The sequence below is a fragment of the Oncorhynchus nerka genome, linkage group LG1 (assembly GCF_034236695.1).
Source record: "Oncorhynchus nerka isolate Pitt River linkage group LG1, Oner_Uvic_2.0, whole genome shotgun sequence".
Lineage (NCBI taxonomy): Eukaryota > Metazoa > Chordata > Actinopteri > Salmoniformes > Salmonidae > Oncorhynchus > Oncorhynchus nerka.
This window is the reverse complement of record NC_088396.1, coordinates 30,004,228-30,024,059: the sequence shown is the minus strand read 5'-3', so window position 1 is coordinate 30,024,059 and position 19,832 is coordinate 30,004,228. Positions and strand designations below refer to the sequence as shown.

General features: G+C 45.5%; 1 protein-coding gene across 1 annotated transcript in view; it reads right to left on the bottom strand.

The window, feature by feature from the left end:
- Nucleotides 1-19,832, bottom strand: part of LOC115122544 (ephrin type-A receptor 6-like) — a 156,972-nt gene that overhangs the window by 81,495 nt on the left and 55,645 nt on the right. The window lies entirely within an intron of this gene.

The following is a 19,832-nucleotide window of genomic DNA, read 5'->3' as shown; positions in this document are numbered from 1 at the left end:
AGATGAGGTGTTAAGGATTATAATAAATACTTGTTTGTTGTCATACAAGCAAGCCGGACAACCTTGAGTCCAAATCTGCATTTCACATTTCCATTTCCTAAAACTGTCATATACAGTCCCAATGTTTATGATCACAATGTTTGATGTACAGTTACAAGATGACATGGCGTCATACCAGTGGAGACTCCTCAGAGGAGGAAGGGGAGGAGCATCCTCCTCAGTGAATTTCATAAAAATAATACAACTTAACCATTTTAGATAAAACCATACTAAATATATTCCTGTCACCAAATAATTGACTAAAACACTGTTTTGCAACGAAGGTCTACGGAATGGGGATAAACATACCTGAATTTATCCAATAGAAACTCTCGTTTGGAACTGTCGGATTAATGATTACACCGTAGATCAGCTAGATGCAGGCAAGAGTGTGCAAGGTGGTATTGAATGTGTCACTGTCTACCTTGATTATTCAAATGTCTCTCTCTACCTGTGCACCTACGTTGTAAACTTTGTCGTGACTTAACTTTCATTAATCTGATGACTGTTACTTATCTAATCAACTATGTTTAATTGTTACCAAATTAAATTAATTATGCAACAATTAACTCAATAGAATTTGGGTCACCACGAGAGGTTGTTTAAAGATTCACCATCTCCCAAGTTAAACTAAAAAGGTCTTTACCTATCACATCCATAAAACATAAAACAGTCAACTTATGAATAATAACCCCATATCATAATTCTGAACAGTCGTAACCTCCTTGGATCTGCAAAAACCCCAGCCTTACTTATGATTCAGTACTACACACATTGGTTGAATTATTTATTTACTAGCTAACTAAATGGTAACACAGAACAAACATACACACTTAATACAATAGGAAAAGGTCCCTAGTGGACTGACACAATATGGTGGATTTTTACACAATGACATGGAAAGGGAGAGAAAGAGAGACACTTATTGCTGATACATTTTAGAAAAACTATTCTCACAGTAATCATATAGTTTGCACACAAACCGCCGCCCATTTGGAGTAAGACCTCATGAATGTATTTACGTGTGAATGCTTTCGTCTGCCGTTTAACTCTGTCGAAACCAGTCCTTCTTAGGAAGGTTGTTGGCCTTTCCGCGGCACGCTTGTCAGGCTCTGATTGTCCAAAAGGGGTCGTTGTTGTTCACTCTGGAAAATGCTACTTAGAAGATAGGCTAGCCAACCATGTTGACGGTTCCCATTGGTGACGAGTAGTAGAATACGGTGATTTGAGAAGAGTAGTAGGGTGGTTTTCGCCAAATCGTGCTGGTATTCAGGGTTCAAACCACTCTGGACATGAGCTTCAGCTCTACTCACCTCTCTGTTCTGGGAGGTGAGTTTATTTTCTTCACCTCATGTTGAGGTTCAAAGTTCCAACCATTTCAAATGTGTAGCTACCACTTCACGCTTTTCTGGTCTAATGTTAATTTCTTTACCAATCCTTTTATGCACTCTGAGAGACAAGGACAGTTCCGTCAGGCTGAGACGCTCTTTGACCTCTCTCGGGGCGTGGCTAGTTACTGTGCACAGTTTATAGGAGACAATTTCTCTTATGGCTCCTAAAATCACATTCTTATCTTAACAAACATAGTTTCAGGATTTTTATATTTCAAATACAACATTAAGGATGGAGACTTCATACATGTAGTGAATATAATTTAAGTTAGTATATATTTATAACATTTTTAATGGCATCACGAAATAACAACCCATATGACATTAGTTTTCTATAGCTCACCACTGACCATTCCCCACGTTTTTAGTAATAGTAGTAATATTTTCCCAGTATTTGCTTTAGAACATGTTACAGTTTCGGCAGGAAACCTCTATGTAGACGAAGCACATTCCTCTGTGAGATTTTGAAGAGGGAGACCCTAGATCTCCTCTCCTTTAATTTACGACAGGGTGTGAGCTGTCAAACCGGCCCAGTTCCCTCCTCCCCTCTTCTGTGGGTGAGAGAAAGTCAGGTTACTTTCATCCGTTGCCAAGCTGATCTGACATTCGGATTCTCACAGGACAGTCATGACAACTTTCATTCATAGGCTAGGTTGTAGCAACCTCATGATGGGTATAGGGAAAATGTGAGTATCATGTAGTTGCCTAAACGTATTGGTGTTACATTGAGCTGGGTGAATGGAATATGAATGACAGTCATGCAATAGGCTGTAATAGAAGTAAGGCCATGCTCATAAAAAAGATCATCCTCCCTCATCTTAAACATCATCGACCGCCACTGTGTCATACCCTGGATTGCTTTGAACGGTATGAGCCTGTTTGCGTTATTGTGAAGAAAATGTTCCACAGAACACACGACATAAAATGAATGTTTCTCGGAATTGCCTTGTGAAAGCCTAACACTGTAAGATCATATTTTAGAACTTAGCACTCATGTTGACAATAGAACAAACTTTCAAATTATGCCCACCTGACCCAGATTGCGATTTATCATGGGCCGTTTTTGGATTGCGTAAATAACAACAATTTTGTGATGGCGGGGATGCAGGGTTGGGTTTGAAACAAAACAATTACAGGTGTGCTTGCTCTAGGTCCTCAATGGCACAGCTAGGACAGCTCATAAAAGCACTTTATAGTTGAAGACTCTTCTTTGAGTCATAAATCTGCATTGAAATGACTTACTGTAGGAACTGTGCAGACGTTGGAGAGGTGTGTGGAGACACCAGTTAGTTCTCTCACTCAAACCCTTGTCATTTTCTTGTCTTATGTTGCACCTAACCCACATTTTCCAGGACTATTCTTATCATGTTACTGAATGTATCCAGTCTTTTCAGATTTCATTAACAAATGCGGCGAAAAGTACAGTAAATGTAAAATGCACATAAAATCAAGTGTAATGTTTGGATTCAGTCTCGTGTCAGGTGACCTGTTGTCCTCAACTTTGGTCTAATAATTTCCCCATAATCTCAAACTCTTCCCTTTCAACCGTTACCATGCCTATGTGTACGATTTTCATATTTCTTCTGGAAGAACCATTTAAACTTTTCCCTATCCATATTGGCCAATTACCACGAGTGTAAATGGTTAACCTGTTTGGGCTAGGGGGCAGCATTTTCACTTTTGGATGAAAAGCGTGCCCAGAGTAAACTGCCTCCTACTCAGTCCCAGATGCTAATATATGCATATTAATATTATTATTGGATAGAAAACACTCTGACGTTTCTGAAACTGTTTGAATGATGTCTGAGTATAACAGAACTCATAAGGCAGGCAAAAACCTGAGACAAAATCATGAGAAAGTTACCTCTCGTTCCATTGCTTTTCTACAGACAATGGGATTCTCCGGTTGGAACATTATTGAACATTTATGATAAAAACATCCTAAGATTGATTCTATACATCATTTGATATGTTTCTACGACCAGTAATATAACTTTTTGGAATTTTCGTCCGACACTTCCGCTGGAATTGCCCGCGCCTCGTGAGTTTCGATCGGTTTACTAAACAAAAGGTGGTTGGACATAAATGATGAACTTTATCGAACAAATCAAACATTTATTGTAGAACTGGGATTCCTGGGAGTGCATTCTGATGAAGATCATCAAAGGTAAGTGAATATTTATAATGCTATTTCTGACTAATGTTGACTCCATCATGGCGGATATCTGTTTGGCTTGATTTGTAGTCTCAGCACCGTACTCAGATTATGCTTTCTCCGTAAAGTTTTTTTGAAATCTGACACAGAGGTGGCATTACGGAGAAGTTTATCTAAAGTTTCATGTATAATAGTTGTATCTATTATAAATGTTTATTATGAGTATTTCTGTGAATTGATGTGGCTCTCTGCAAAATCACCGCATGTTTTGGAACTACTGAACATAATACGCCAATGTAAAATTAGATTTTTGGATATAAATATTCAATTTATCGAACAAGACATGTATTGTGTAACATGAAGTCCTATGAGTGTCATCTGATGAAGATCATCAAAGATAAAATTAATAACTTATCTATATTTCTGCTTTTTGTGACAAATCTCTTTGGCTGGAAAAATCGCTGTGTTTTTCTGTGACTTGGTGGTGACCTAACATAATCGTTTGTGGAGCTTTCACTGTAAAGCCTTTTTGAAATCAGACACTGTGGCTGGATTAACGAGAATGGTATCTTTAAAATGGTGCCTAATACTTGTATGTTTGAGAAATTTGATTTATGAGATTTCTGTTGATTGAATTTGGCGCCCTGCAATTTCATTGGCTGTTGGAGATGGGTTCCGCTAGGTTAAACAAATTAAATGCTAGTCTCATCAGCCTTCCCTGAGTGCTCATTCACATATATGAAATAAAGAGATTGAAGTGGAGGAGGAGGAGGAAATGGCAGAGGAGGAGGAGGAGTGGGGTATATCAGAAGTCCAGCTGGGCTACTGTATATTAATGGTAACAATGGGACAGCATGATAATGGAAAAGCTGCTATGTACACAGCTTAGCTGTACTAAATGAAAGCTAAACTATATGAAATGCAGCACTATACTGTATGCAGCAGAGTAGGGTAGGAGCAAAAGCCTGCACATCCAGTTCAGTATCTCTCCAGGAGGAGGGCTGGACACTTCATATGTACAGCATGTATAAGTGAAAGAACGGTCAAAACAAGTCCTACTGTTGCTAATGAAATGTCAGTCTTTCAAGTAAAGAAATAACAACAAATAAACAGTTTATTCCTAACCTTTATAATACCAATATAGAAATGTCATAATATAAATACATACTGTACACATGACTGATATCACAAGGAAAAACACAGGACGACAATGTTACTGGAGAGCACAGAGCGAGAGAGAGAGAAGAGAGAGAAAAGAAAGAGGAGAGAAGAAAGAGAGAGAAGAGAGAGGACAGAGAGAGGAGAGGGAGAGAAAGTGTGTGAGAGGAAGAGAAAAAGAGAAGGAGAGAAATGCTATGTCTTATGAGCACAACTTCCTAGGTGAACTCCTTCTCTTCATTTCTTTATTGTTCAGGGACAGGGTGATACCTCAATACACTGCAAAGCAATGAGCCTTAAGGAAAGCTCTATATAAATGCAAATAAAAACACTAAATAATGCAAATCTCAGAATTTTTTCAAACTTTTTAGCAGGAAGTTGTTTGTTAGTTCACAGCGAAAACACTGTAGTCTGGCAGCTAATTCATCAATAGTGGACTAAAAACCACTTTTCCTTGCTGCTTGCCCTAGCTTTTTAGCCCAGGAGAAGGCCTATCTAAAGGGCTCTACACACTACGCAAACGGAGCTTTGTTTGCATCACACTCTGCTTAGTTCTACGTACATTGTGCGGCTGAATTTTTGGAACGGACCTTGTATGATGCTCCGTTACTATTTGTGTAGCGTGTGTAGTGCCATTAATTAACAGTGTTGATGGACACTATTATAACGGGCTGGTCAACAGGAGAACAACTGGGGACAGGACTAATTACGCTAGGAATCAATGCCTTCCTAACCACTGGGCACGGTTTGTGTGTTTGTGTGTGTGTGTGTGTGTGTGTGTGTGTGTGTGTATGTAGAAAATCTATTTCTCATTCAGTGTAATTCTATACTTAACCACTGGCCTTATTCATCACACTTTCTGCAACTCAACCCTACACTGATCTCAATCCCATCTCAGTGTTACCACAAACCGACTGCTCTTAGCTTTGCCTGGTCTGACTGGTAGCTGTTGAAAGCCAGGCCTTGAATTTTATGATTCTCCCCTTGAGGCCTATCCAGCATGTGCCATGTACTACACCAGGGCAGATGGTAGCGCTAAGCTGGATAATGGCATAGGAGTTCAAGATTTTATTCATAAATGTTTGGAATGTTTTATTCCCCTCTTCTGTACAGTTATGCATTATGAAAATATGTTAATGAGTGTTTATGCGTGTATGTGCGCCTGTCTGTGTCTGCGTGTCATTTGTGTGTGTGTTTTATAACAGCCTCTCTCTCGGTGTAGTGTAGTTTATTCCCAGTAGCCAGTGGGACCTGTAGGACCCTGCCTAGAGCAGCAGTGTTCCCAGAGGACTTCTAGTGGGGTATTAATAGAACATTACAGGGCCTGCTTATGAATCTGTTTTATAGCATGGAAACGCTGATCCCTGGGGCCTGTCTGCTAAACCAGGTGTGTGGAGTAACATTAGTGGATCCGTCTAGGATCACTTTGCCATCCCTAACCATTAATCAGTTAACCCTCACCTTAACCATTCACTTTGGCAGTAAATGTCAGCTGTAGTAGAACATTTTGAGAGATGAAAAGAGAGGTGGGGAAATTGATTTGGTTGTATAAACAAAGCTCTGTGATCAAATGATAGGAAGTGAGTATCTACAGCACAGACAGGCTGACAGGAGTATCTACAGCACAGACAAGCTGACAGGAGTATCTACAGCTGACGGGAGTATCTACAGCAGACAGGAGTATCTACAGCACAGAAAGCTGACAGGAGTATCTACAGCACAGACAAGCTGACAGGAGTATCTACAGCTGACATGAGTATCTACAGCACAGACAAGCTGACAGGAGTGTCTACAGCACAGACAAGCTGACAGGAGTATCTACAGCACAGACAAGCTGACGGGAGTATCTACAGCACAGACAAGCTGACAGGAGTATCTATAGCACAGACAAGCTGATGGGAGTATCTATAGCACAGACAAGCTGACGGGAGTATCTACAGCACAGACAAGCTGACGGGAGTATCAACAGCACAGACAAGCTGACGGGAGTATCTACAGCACAGACAAGCTGACAGGAGTATCTACAGCTGACAGGAGTATCTACAGCACAGACAAGCTGACGGGAGTATCTACAGCTGACAGGAGTATCTACATCACAGACAAGCTGACAGGAGTATCTACAGCTGACAGGAGTATCTACAGCACAGACAAGCACAGACAAGCTGACAGGAGTATCTACAGCACAGACAAGCTGACAGGAGTATCTACAGCTGACATGAGTATCTACAGCACAGACAAGCTGACAGGAGTATCTACAGCACAGACAAGCTGACAGGAGTATCTACAGCACAGACAAGCTGACGGGAGTATCTACAGCACAGACAAGCTGACGGGAGTATCTACAGCACAGACAAGCTGACGGGAGTATCTACAGCACAGACAAGCTGACGGGAGTATCAACACACAGACAAGCTGACGGGAGTATCTACAGCACAGACAAACTGACAGGAGTATCTACAGCTGACAGGAGTATCTACAGCACAGACAAGCTGACGGGAGTATCTACAGCTGACAGGAGTATCTACAGCACAGACAAGCTGACAGGAGTATCTACAGCTGACAGGAGTATCTACAGCACAGAAAAGCTGACAGGAGTATCTACAGCTGACAGGAGTATCTACAGCACAGACAAGCTGACAGGAGTATCTACAGCTGACAGGAGTATCTACAGCACAGACAAGCTGACAGGAGTATCTACAGCACAGACAAGCTGACAGGAGTATCTACAGCACAGACAAGCTGACAGGAGTATCTACAGCTGACAGGAGTATCTACAGCACAGACAAGCTGACAGGAGTGTCTACAGCACAGACAAGCTGACAGGAGTATCTACAGCACAGACAAGCTGACGGGAGTATCTACAGCACAGACAAGCTGACAGGAGTATCTATAGCACAGACAAGCTGACGGGAGTATCTATAGCACAGACAAGCTGACGGGAGTATCTATAGCACAGACAAGCTGACAGGAGTATCAACAGCACAGACAAGCTGACGGGAGTATCTACAGCACAGACAAGCTGACAGGAGTATCTACAGCTGACAGGAGTATCTACAGCACAGACAAGCTGACGGGAGTATCTACAGCACAGACAAGGAGTATCTACAGCACAGACAAGCTGACAGGAGTATCTACAGCTGACAGGAGTATCTACAGCACAGACAAGCTGACAGGAGTATCTACAGCTGACAGGAGTATCTACAGCACAGACAAGCTGACAGGAGTATCTACAGCTGACATGAGTATCTACAGCACAGACAAGCTGACAGGAGTGTCTACAGCACAGACAAGCTGACAGGAGTATCTACAGCACAGACAAGCTGACGGGAGTATCTACAGCACAGACAAGCTGACAGGAGTATCTACAGCACAGACAAGCTGACGGGAGTATCTACAGCACAGACAAGCTGACGGGAGTATCTAGCACAGACAAGCTGACAGGAGAATCTACAGAACAGAGAAGCTGACAGGAGTATCTACAGCTGACAGGAGTATCTACAGCACAGACAAGCTGACAGGAGTATCTACAGCACAGACAAGCTGACAGGAGTATCTACAGCACAGACAAGCTGACAGGAGTATCTACAGCACAGACAAGCTGACAGGAGTATCTACAGCACAGACAAGCTGACAGGAGTATCTACAGCACAGACAAGCTGACGGGAGTATCTACAGCACAGACAAGCTGACAGGAGTATCTACAGCACAGACAAGCTGACAGGAGTATCTACAGCACAGACAAGCTGACAGGAGTATCTACAGCTGACAGGAGTATCTACAGCACAGACAAGCTGACGGGAGTATCTACAGCTGACAGGAGTATCTACAGCACAGACAAGCTGACGGGAGTATCTACAGCACAGACAAGCTGACGGGAGTATCTACAGCACAGACAAGCTGACGGGAGTATCTACAGCACAGACAAGCTGACAGGAGTATCTACAGCACAGACAAGCTGACAGGAGTATCTACAGCTGACATGAGTATCTACAGCACAGACAAGCTGACAGGAGTATCTACAGCACAGACAAGCTGACAGGAGTATCTACAGCACAGACAAGCTGACAGGAGTATCTACAGCTGACAGGAGTATCTACAGCACAGACAAGCTGACGGGAGTATCTACAGCTGACAGGAGTATCTACAGCACAGACAGCACAGACAAGCTGACAGGAGTATCTACAGCTGACAGGAGTATCTACAGCTGACAAGCTGACAGGAGTATCTACAGCTGGAGTATCTACAGCACAGACAAGCTGACAGGAGTATCTACAGCACAGACAGCTGACAGGAGTATCTACAGCACAGACAAGCTGACAGGAGTATCTACAGCACAGACAAGCTGACAGGAGTATCTACAGCACAGACAAGCTGACAGGAGTATCTACAGCACAGACAAGCTGACAGGAGTATCTACAGCACAGACAAGCTGACAGGAGTATCTACAGCTGACAGGAGTATCTACAGCACAGACAAGCTGACGGGAGTATCTACAGCACAGACAAGGAGTATCTACAGCACAGACAAGCTGACAGGAGTATCAGCACAGCTGACAGGAGTATCTACAGCACAGACAAGCTGACAGGAGTATCTACAGCTGACAGGAGTATCTACAGCACAGACAAGCTGACAGGAGTATCTACAGCTGACAGGAGTATCTACAGCTGACAGGAGTATCTACAGCACAGACAAGCTGACAGGAGTGTCTACAGCAGACAAACTGACAGGAGTATCTACAGCTGACATGAGTATCTACAGCACAGACAAGCTGACAGGAGTATCTACAGCACAGACAAGCTGACAGGAGTATCTACAGCACAGACAAGCTGACAGGAGTATCTACAGCACAGACAAGCTGACGGGAGTATCTACAGCACAGACAAGCTGACGGGAGTATCTACAGCACAGACAAGCTGACAGGAGTATCAACAGCACAGACAAGCTGACGGGAGTATCTACAGCACAGACAAGCTGACAGGAGTATCTACAGCACAGACAAGCTGACAGGAGTATCTACAGCACAGACAGACAAGCTGACAGGAGTATCTACAGCACAGACAAGCTGACGGGAGTATGACAGGAGTATCTACAGCACAGACAAGCTGACAGGAGTATCTACAGCTGACAGGAGTATCTACAGTACAGACAAGCTGACAGGAGTATCTACAGCTGACAGGAGTATCTACAGCAGACAAACTGACAGGAGTATCTACAGCACAGACAAGCTGACAGGAGTATCTACAGCTGACAGGAGTATCTACAGCACAGACAAGCTGACAGGAGTATCTACAGCACAGACAAGCTGACGGGAGTATCTACAGCACAGACAAGCTGACGGGAGTATCTACAGCACAGACAAGCTGACGGGAGTATCTACAGCACAGACAAGCTGACAGGAGTATCTACAGCACAGACAAGCTGACGGGAGTATCTACAGCACAGACAAGCTGACGGGAGTATCTACAGCACAGACAAGCTGACGGGAGTATCTACAGCACAGACAAGCTGACAGGAGTATCAACAGCACAGACAAGCTGACAGGAGTATCTACAGCACAGACAAGCTGACGGGAGTATCTACAGCTGACAGGAGTATCTACAGCACAGACAAGCTGACAGGAGTATCTACAGCTGACAGGAGTATCTACAGCACAGACAAGCTGACAGGAGTATCTACAGCACAGACAAGCTGACAGGAGTATCTACAGCTGACAGGAGTATCTACAGCACAGACAAGCTGACAGGAGTAGTAGCACAGACAAGCTGACAGGAGTATCTACAGCACAGACAAGCTGACAGGAGTATCTACAGCTGACAGGAGTATCTACAGCACAGACAAGCTGACAGGAGTATCTGACAGAGTATCTACAGCACAGACAAGCTGACAGGAGTGTCTACAGCACAGACAAGCTGACAGGAGTATCTACAGCACAGACAAGCTGACGGGAGTATCTACAGCACAGACAAGCTGACAGGAGTATCTACAGCACAGACAAGCTGACAGGAGTATCTACAGCACAGACAAGCTGACAGGAGTATCTACAGCACAGACAAGCTGACAGGAGTATCTACAGCTGACAGGAGTATCTACAGCACAGACAAGCTGACAGGAGTCTGACAGCACAGACAAGCTGACAGGAGTATCTACAGCTGACAGGAGTATCTACAGCACAGACAAGCTGACAGGAGTATCTACAGCACAGACAAGCTGACAGGAGTATCTACAGCTGACAGGAGTATCTACAGCACAGACAAGCTGACAGGAGTATCTACAGCACAGACAAGCTGACAGGAGTATCTACAGCACAGACAAGCTGACAGGAGTATCTACAGCTGACAGGAGTATCTACAGCACAGACAAGCTGACAGGAGTATCTACAGCACAGACAAGCTGACAGGAGTATCTACAGCACAGACAAGCTGACAGGAGAATCTAAAGCTGACAGGAGTATCTACAGAACAGACAAGCTGACAGGAGTATCTACAGCTGACAGGAGTATCTACAGCACAGACAAGCTGACAGGAGTATCTACAGCTGACAGGAGTATCTACAGCACAGACAAGCTGACAGGAGTATCTACAGCTGACAGGAGTATCTACAGCACAGACAAGCTGACAGGAGTATCTACAGCTGACAGGAGTATCTACAGCACAGACAAGCTGACAGGAGTATCTACAGCACAGACAAGCTGACAGGAGTATCTACAGCACAGACAAGCTGACAGGAGTATCTACAGCACAGACAAGCTGACAGGAGTATCTACAGCACAGACAAGCTGACAGGAGTATCTACAGCACAGACAAGCTGATGGGAGTATCTACAGCACAGACAAGCTGACAGGAGTATCTACAGCACAGACAAGCTGACAGGAGTATCTACAGCACAGACAAGCTGACAGGAGTATCTACAGCACAGACAAGCTGACAGGAGTATCTACAGCACAGACAAGCTGACAGGAGTATCTACAGCACAGACAAGCTGACAGGAGTATCTACAGCACAGACAAGCTGACAGGAGTATCTACAGCTGACAGGAGTATCTACAGCACAGACAAGCTGACAGGAGTATCTACAGCTGACAGGAGTATCTACAGCACAGACAAGCTGACGGGAGTATCTACAGCTGACAGGAGTATCTACAGCACAGACAAGCTGACAGGAGTATCTACAGCACAGACAAGCTGACAGGAGTATCTACAGCACAGACAAGCTGACAGGAGTATCTACAGCACAGACAAGCTGACAGGAGTATCTACAGCACAGACAGCTGACAGGAGTATCTACAGCACAGACAAGCTGACAGGAGTATCTACTACAGACAAGCTGACAGGAGTATCTACAGCACAGACTGACAGGAGTATCTACAGCTGACAGGAGTATCTACAGCACAGCACAGACAAGCTGACAGGAGTATCTACAGCACAGACAAGCTGACAGGAGTATCTACAGCTGACAGTATCTACAGCACAGACAAGCACTCAAGCTGACAGGAGTATCTACAGCACAGACAAGCTGACAGGAGTATCTACAGCTGACAGGAGTATCTACAGCACAGACAAGCTGACAGGAGTATCTACAGCTGACAGGAGTACAGACAGCTGACAGGAGTATCTACAGACAAGCTGACAGACAAGCTGACAGGAGTATCTACAGCACAGACAAGCTGACAGGAGTATCTACACCTGACAGGAGTATCTACAGCACAGACAAGCTAACAGGAGTATCTACAGCACAGACAAGCTGACAGGAGTATCTACAGCACAGACAAGCTGACAGGAGTATCTACAGCACAGACAAGCTGACAGGAGTATCTACAGCACAGACAAGCTGACAGGAGTATCTACAGCACAGACAAGCTGACAGGAGTATCTACAGCTGACAGGAGTATCTACAGCACAGACAAGCTGACAGGAGTATCTACAGCACAGACAAGCTGACAGGAGTATCTACAGCTGACAGGAGTATCTACAGCACAGACAAGCTGACAGGAGTATCTACAGCTGACAGGAGTATCTACAGCACAGACAAGCTGACAGGAGTATCTACAGCACAGACAAGCTGACAGGAGTATCTACAGCACAGACAAGCTGACAGGAGTATCTACAGCACAGACAAGCTGACAGGAGTATCTACAGCACAGACAAGCTGACAGGAGTATCTACAGCACAGACAAGCTGACGGGAGTATCTATCAGACAAGCTGACAGGAGTATCTACAGCACAGACAAGCTGACAGGAGTATCTACAGCACAGACAAGCTGACAGGAGTATCTACAGCTGACAGGACACAGACACTGACAGGAGTATCTACAGCTGACAGGAGTATCTACAGCACAGACAAGCTGACAGGAGTATCTACAGCACAGACAAGCTGACAGGAGTATCTACAGCACAGACAAGCTGACAGGAGTATCTACAGCACAGACAAGCTGACGGGAGTATCTACAGCACAGACAAGCTGACAGGAGTATCTACAGCTGACAGGAGTATCTACAGCACAGACAAGCTGACAGGAGTATCTACAGCTGACAGGAGTATCTACAGCACAGACAAGCTGACAGGAGTATCTACAGCTGACAGGAGTATCTACAGCACAGACAAGCTGACAGGAGTATCTACAGCTGACAGGAGTATCTACAGCACAGACAAGCTGACAGGAGTATCTACAGCTGACAGGAGTATCTACAGCACAGACAAGCTGACAGGAGTATCTACAGCTGACAGGAGTATCTACAGCACAGACAAGCTGACAGGAGTATCTACAGCACAGACAAGCTGACAGGAGTATCTACAGCACAGACAAGCTGACATCTACAGCTGAGTATCTACAGCACAGACAAGCTGACAGGAGTACTACAGCTGACAGGAGTATCTACAGCACAGACAAGCTGACAGGAGTATCTACAGCTGACAGGAGTATCTACAGCACAGACAAGCTGACAGGAGTATCTACAGCACAGACAGCTGACAGGAGTATCTACAGCACAGACAAGCTGACAGGAGTATCACAGCTGACAGGAGTATCTACAGCACAGACAAGCTGACAGGAGTATCTACAGCACAGACAGCTGACAGGAGTATCTACAGACAAGCTGACAGGAGTATCTACAGCACAGACAAGCTGACAGGAGTATCTACAGCACAGACAAGCTGACAGGAGTATCTACAGCACAGACAAGCTGACAGGAGTATCTACAGCACAGACAAGCTGACAGGAGTATCTACAGCACAGACAAGCTGACAGGAGTATCTACAGCACAGACAAGCTGACAGGAGTATCTACAGCACAGACAAGCTGACAGGAGTATCTACAGCACAGACAAGCTGACAGGAGTATCTACAGCACAGACAGCTGACAGACACAGCTGACAGGAGTATCTACAGCACAGACAAGCTGACAGGAGTATCTACAGCTGACAGGAGTATCTACAGCACAGACAAGCTGACAGGAGTATCTACAGCTGACAGGAGTATCTACAGCACAGACAAGCTGACAGGAGTATCTACAGCTGACAGGAGTATCTACAGCACAGACAAGCTGACAGGAGTATCTACAGCTGACAGGAGTATCTACAGCACAGACAAGCTGACAGGAGTATCTACAGCACAGACAAGCTGACAGGAGTATCTACAGCACAGACAAGCTGACAGGAGTATCTACAGCACAGACAAGCTGACAGGAGTATCTACAGCACAGACAAGCTGACAGGAGTATCTACAGCACAGACAAGCTGACAGGAGTATCTACAGCACAGACAAGCTGACAGGAGTATCTACAGCACAGACAAGCTGACAGGAGTATCTGACAGGAGTATCTACAGCACAGACAAGCTGACGGGAGTATCTACAGCACAGACAAGCTGAGTATCTACAGCACAGACAAGCTGACAGGAGTATCTACAGCACAGCTGACAGGAGTATCTACAGCACAGACAAGCTGACAGGAGTATCTACAGCTGACAGGAGTATCTACAGCACAGACAAGCTGACAGGAGTATCTACAGCTGACAGGAGTATCTACAGCACAGACAAGCTGACAGGAGTATCTACAGCTGACAGGAGTATCTACAGCACAGACAAGCTGACAGGAGTATCTACAGCTGACAGGAGTATCTACAGCACAGACAAGCTGACAGGAGTATCTACAGCACAGACAAGCTGACAGGAGTATCTACAGCACAGACAAGCTGACAGGAGTATCTACAGCACAGACAAGCTGACAGGAGTATCTACAGCACAGACAAGCTGACAGGAGTATCACAGACAAGCTGACAGGAGTATCTACAGCACAGACAAGCTGACAAGCTACAGCTGACAGGAGTATCTACAGCACAGACAAGCTGACAGGAGTATCTACAGCACAGACAAGCTGACAGGAGTATCTACAGCACAGACAAGCTGACAGGAGTATCTACAGCTGACAGGAGTATCTACAGCACAGACAAGCTGACGGGAGTATCTACAGCTGACAGGAGTATCTACAGCACAGACAAGCTGACAGGAGTATCTACAGCTGACAGGAGTATCTACAGCACAGACAAGCTGACAGGAGTATCTACAGCTGACAGGAGTATCTACAGCACAGACAAGCTGACAGGAGTATCTACAGCTGACAGGAGTATCTACAGCACAGACAAGCTGACAGGAGTATCTACAGCACAGACAAGCTGACAGGAGTATCTACAGCACAGACAAGCTGACAGGAGTATCTACAGCACAGACAAGCTGACAGGAGTATCTACAGCACAGACAAGCTGACAGGAGTATCTACAGCACAGACAAGCTGACAGGAGTATCTACAGCACAGACAAGCTGACAGGAGTATCTACAGCACAGACAAGCTGACGGGAGTATCTACAGCACAGACAAGCTGACAGGAGTATCTACAGCACAGACAAGCTGACAGGAGTATCTACAGCACAGACAAGCTGACAGGAGTATCTACAGCACAGACAAGCTGACAGGAGTATCTACAGCTGACAGGAGTATCTACAGCACAGACAAGCTGACAGGAGTATCTACAGCACAGACAAGCTGACAGGAGTATCTACAGCTGACAGGAGTATCTACAGCACAGACAAGCTGACAGGAGTATCTACAGCTGACAGGAGTATCTACAGCACAGACAAGCTGACAGGAGTATCTACAGCTGACAGGAGTATCTACAGCACAGACAAGACAAGTATCTACAGCTGACAGGAGTATCTACAGCACAGACAAGCTGACAGACAAGCTGACAGGAGTATCTACAGCACAGACAAGCTGACAGGAGTATCTACAGCACAGACAAGCTGACAGGAGTATCTACAGCACAGACAAGCTGACAGGAGTATCTACAGCACAGACAAGCTGACAGGAGTATCTACAGCACAGACAAGCTGACAGGAGTATCTACAGCACAGACAAGCTGACGGGAGTATCTACAGCACAGACAAGCTGACGGGAGTATCTACAGCACAGACAAGCTGACAGGAGTATCTACAGCTGACAGGAGTATCTACAGCACAGACAAGCTGACAGGAGTATCTACAGCTGACAGGAGTATCTACAGCACAGACAAGCTGACAGGAGTATCTACAGCTGACAGGAGTATCTACAGCACAGACAAGCTGACAGGAGTATCTACAGCACAGACAAGCTGACAGGAGTATCTACAGCACAGACAAGCTGACAGGAGTATCTACAGCACAGACAAGCTGACAGGAGTATCTACAGCACAGACAAGCTGACAGGAGTATCTACAGCACAGACAAGCTGACGGGAGTATCTACAGCACAGACAAGCTGACGGGTATCTACAGCACAGACAAGCTGACAGGAGCTGACAGGAGTATCTACAAGCTGACAGGAGTATCTACAGCAGACAAGCTGACAGGAGTATCTACAGCACAGACAAGCTGACAGGAGTATCAGACAAGCTGACAGGAGTATCTACAGCACAGACAAGCACAGGGAGTATCTACAGCACAGACAAGCTGACGGGAGTATCTACAGCACAGACAAGCTGACAGGAGTATCTACAGCACAGACAAGCTGACAGGAGTATCTACAGCTGACAGGAGTATCTACAGCACAGACAAGCTGACAGGAGTATCTACAGCTGACAGGAGTATCTACAGCACAGACAAGCTGACAGGAGTATCTACAGCTGACAGGAGTATCTACAGCACAGACAAGCTGACAGGAGTATCTACAGCTGACAGGAGTATCTACAGCACAGACAAGCTGACAGGAGTATCTACAGCTGACAGGAGTATCTACAGCACAGACAAGCTGACAGGAGTATCTACAGCACAGACAAGCTGACAGGAGTATCTACAGCACAGACAAGCTGACAGGAGTATCTACAGCTGACAGGAGTATCTACAGCACAGACAAGCTGACAGGAGTATCTACAGCTGACAGGAGTATCTACAGCACAGACAAGCTGACAGGAGTATCTACAGCACAGACAAGCTGACAGGAGTATCTACAGCACAGACAAGCTGACAGGAGTATCTACAGCACAGACAAGACAGGAGTATCTACAGCACAGACAAGCTGACAGGAGTATCTACAGCTGACAGGAGTATCTACAGCACAGACAAGCTGACAGGAGTATCTACAGCACAGACAAGCTGACAGGAGTATCTACAGCTGACAGGAGTATCTACAGCACAGACAAGCTGACAGGAGTATCTACAGCTGACAGGAGTATCTACAGCACAGAAAAGCTGACAGGAGTATCTACAGCACAGACAAGCTGACAGGAGAATCTAAAGCTGACAGGAGTATCTACAGCACAGACAAGCTGACAGGAGTATCTACAGCACAGACAAGCTGACAGGAGTATCTACAGCACAGACAAGCTGACAGGAGTATCTACAGCACAGACAAGCTGACAGGAGTATCTACAGCACAGACAAGCTGACAGGAGTATCTACAGCACAGACAAGCTGACAGGAGTATCTACAGCACAGACAAGCTGACAGGAGTATCTACAGCACAGACAAGCTGACAGGAGTATCTACAGCTGACAGGAGTATCTACAGCACAGACAAGCTGACAGGAGTATCTACAGCTGACAGGAGTATCTACAGCAGACAGGAGTATCTACAGCTGACAGGAGTATCTACAGCACAGACAAGCTGACAGGAGTATCACAGCTGACAGGAGTATCTACAGCACAGACAAGCTGACAGGAGTATCTACAGCACAGACAAGCTGACAAGTATCTACAGCTGACAGGAGTATCACAGCTGACAAGCTGACAGGAGTATCTACAAGCTGACAGGAGTATCTACAGCACAGACAAGCTGACAGGAGTATCTACAGCACAGACAAGCTGACAGGAGTATCTACAGCACAGACAAGCTGACAGGAGTATCTACAGCACAGACAAGCTGACAGGAGTATCTACAGCACAGACAAGCTGACAGGAGTATCTACAGCTGACAGGAGATCTACAGCACAGACAAGCTGACAGGAGTATCTACAGCTGACAGGAGTATCTACAGCACAGACAAGCTGACAGGAGTATCTACAGCACAGACAAGCTGACAGGAGTATCTACAGCACAGACAAGCTGACAGGAGTACAGCACAGCTGACAGGAGTATCTACAGCACAGACAAGCTGACAGGAGTATCTACAGCTGACAGGAGTATCTACAGCACAGAGTATCTGACAGGAGACAAGCTGACAGGAGTATCTACAGCACAGACAAGCTGACAGGAGTATCTACAGCTGACAGGAGTATCTACAGCACAGACAAGCTGACAGGAGTATCTACAGCTGACAGACAGCACAGAAAGCTGACAGGAGTATCTACAGCACAGACAAGCTGACAGGAGTATCTACAGCTGACAGGAGTATCTACAGCACAGACAAGCTGACAGGAGTATCTACAGCACAGACAAGCTGACAGGAGTATCTACAGCACAGACAAGCTGACAGGAGTATCTACAGCACAGACAAGCTGACAGGAGTATCTACAGCACAGACAAGCTGACAGGAGTATCTACTACAGCACAGACAAGCTGACAGGAGTATCTACAGCACAGACAAGCTGACAGGAGTATCTACAGCACAGACAAGCTGACAGGAGTATCTACAGCTGACAGGAGTATCTACAGCACAGACAAGCTGACAGGAGTATCTACAGCTGACAGGAGTATCTACAGCACAGACAAGCTGACAGGAGTATCTACAGCTGACAGGAGTATCTACAGCACAGACAAGCTGACAGGAGTATCTACAGCTGACAGGAGTATCTACAGCACAGACAAGCTGACAGGAGTATCTACAGCACAGACAAGCTGACAGGAGTATCTACAGCACAGACAAGCTGACAGGAGTATCTACAGCACAGACAAGCTGACAGGAGTATCTACAGCTGACAGGAGTATCTACAGCACAGACAAGCTGACAGGAGTATCTACAGCTGACAGGAGTATCTACAGCACAGACAAGCTGACAGGAGTATCTACAGCTGACAGGAGTATCTACAGCACAGACAAGCTGACAGGAGTATCTACAGCACAGACAAGCTGACAGGAGTATCTACAGCACAGACAAGCTGACAGGAGTATCTACAGCACAGACAAGCTGACAGGAGTATCTACAGCACAGACAAGCTGACAGGAGTATCTACAGCACAGACAAGCTGACAGGAGTATCTACAGCTGACAGGAGTATCTACAGCACAGACAAGCTGACAGGAGTACAAGCTGACAGGAGTATCTACAGCACAGACAAGCTGACAGGAGTATCTACAGCTGACAGGAGTATCTACAGCACAGACAAGCTGACAGGAGTATCACAGCTGACAGGAGTATCTACAGCACAGACAAGCTGACAGGAGTATCTACAGCACAGACAAGCTGACAGGAGTATCTACAGCACAGACAAGCTGACAGGAGTATCTACAGCACAGACAAGCTGACAGGAGTATCTACAGCTGACAGGAGTATCTACAGCACAGACAAGCTGACAGGAGTATCTACAGCACAGACAAGCTGACAGGAGTATCTACAGCTGACAGGAGTATCTACAGCACAGACAAGCTGACAGGAGTATCTACAGCAGACAAGCTGACAGGAGTATCTACAGCAC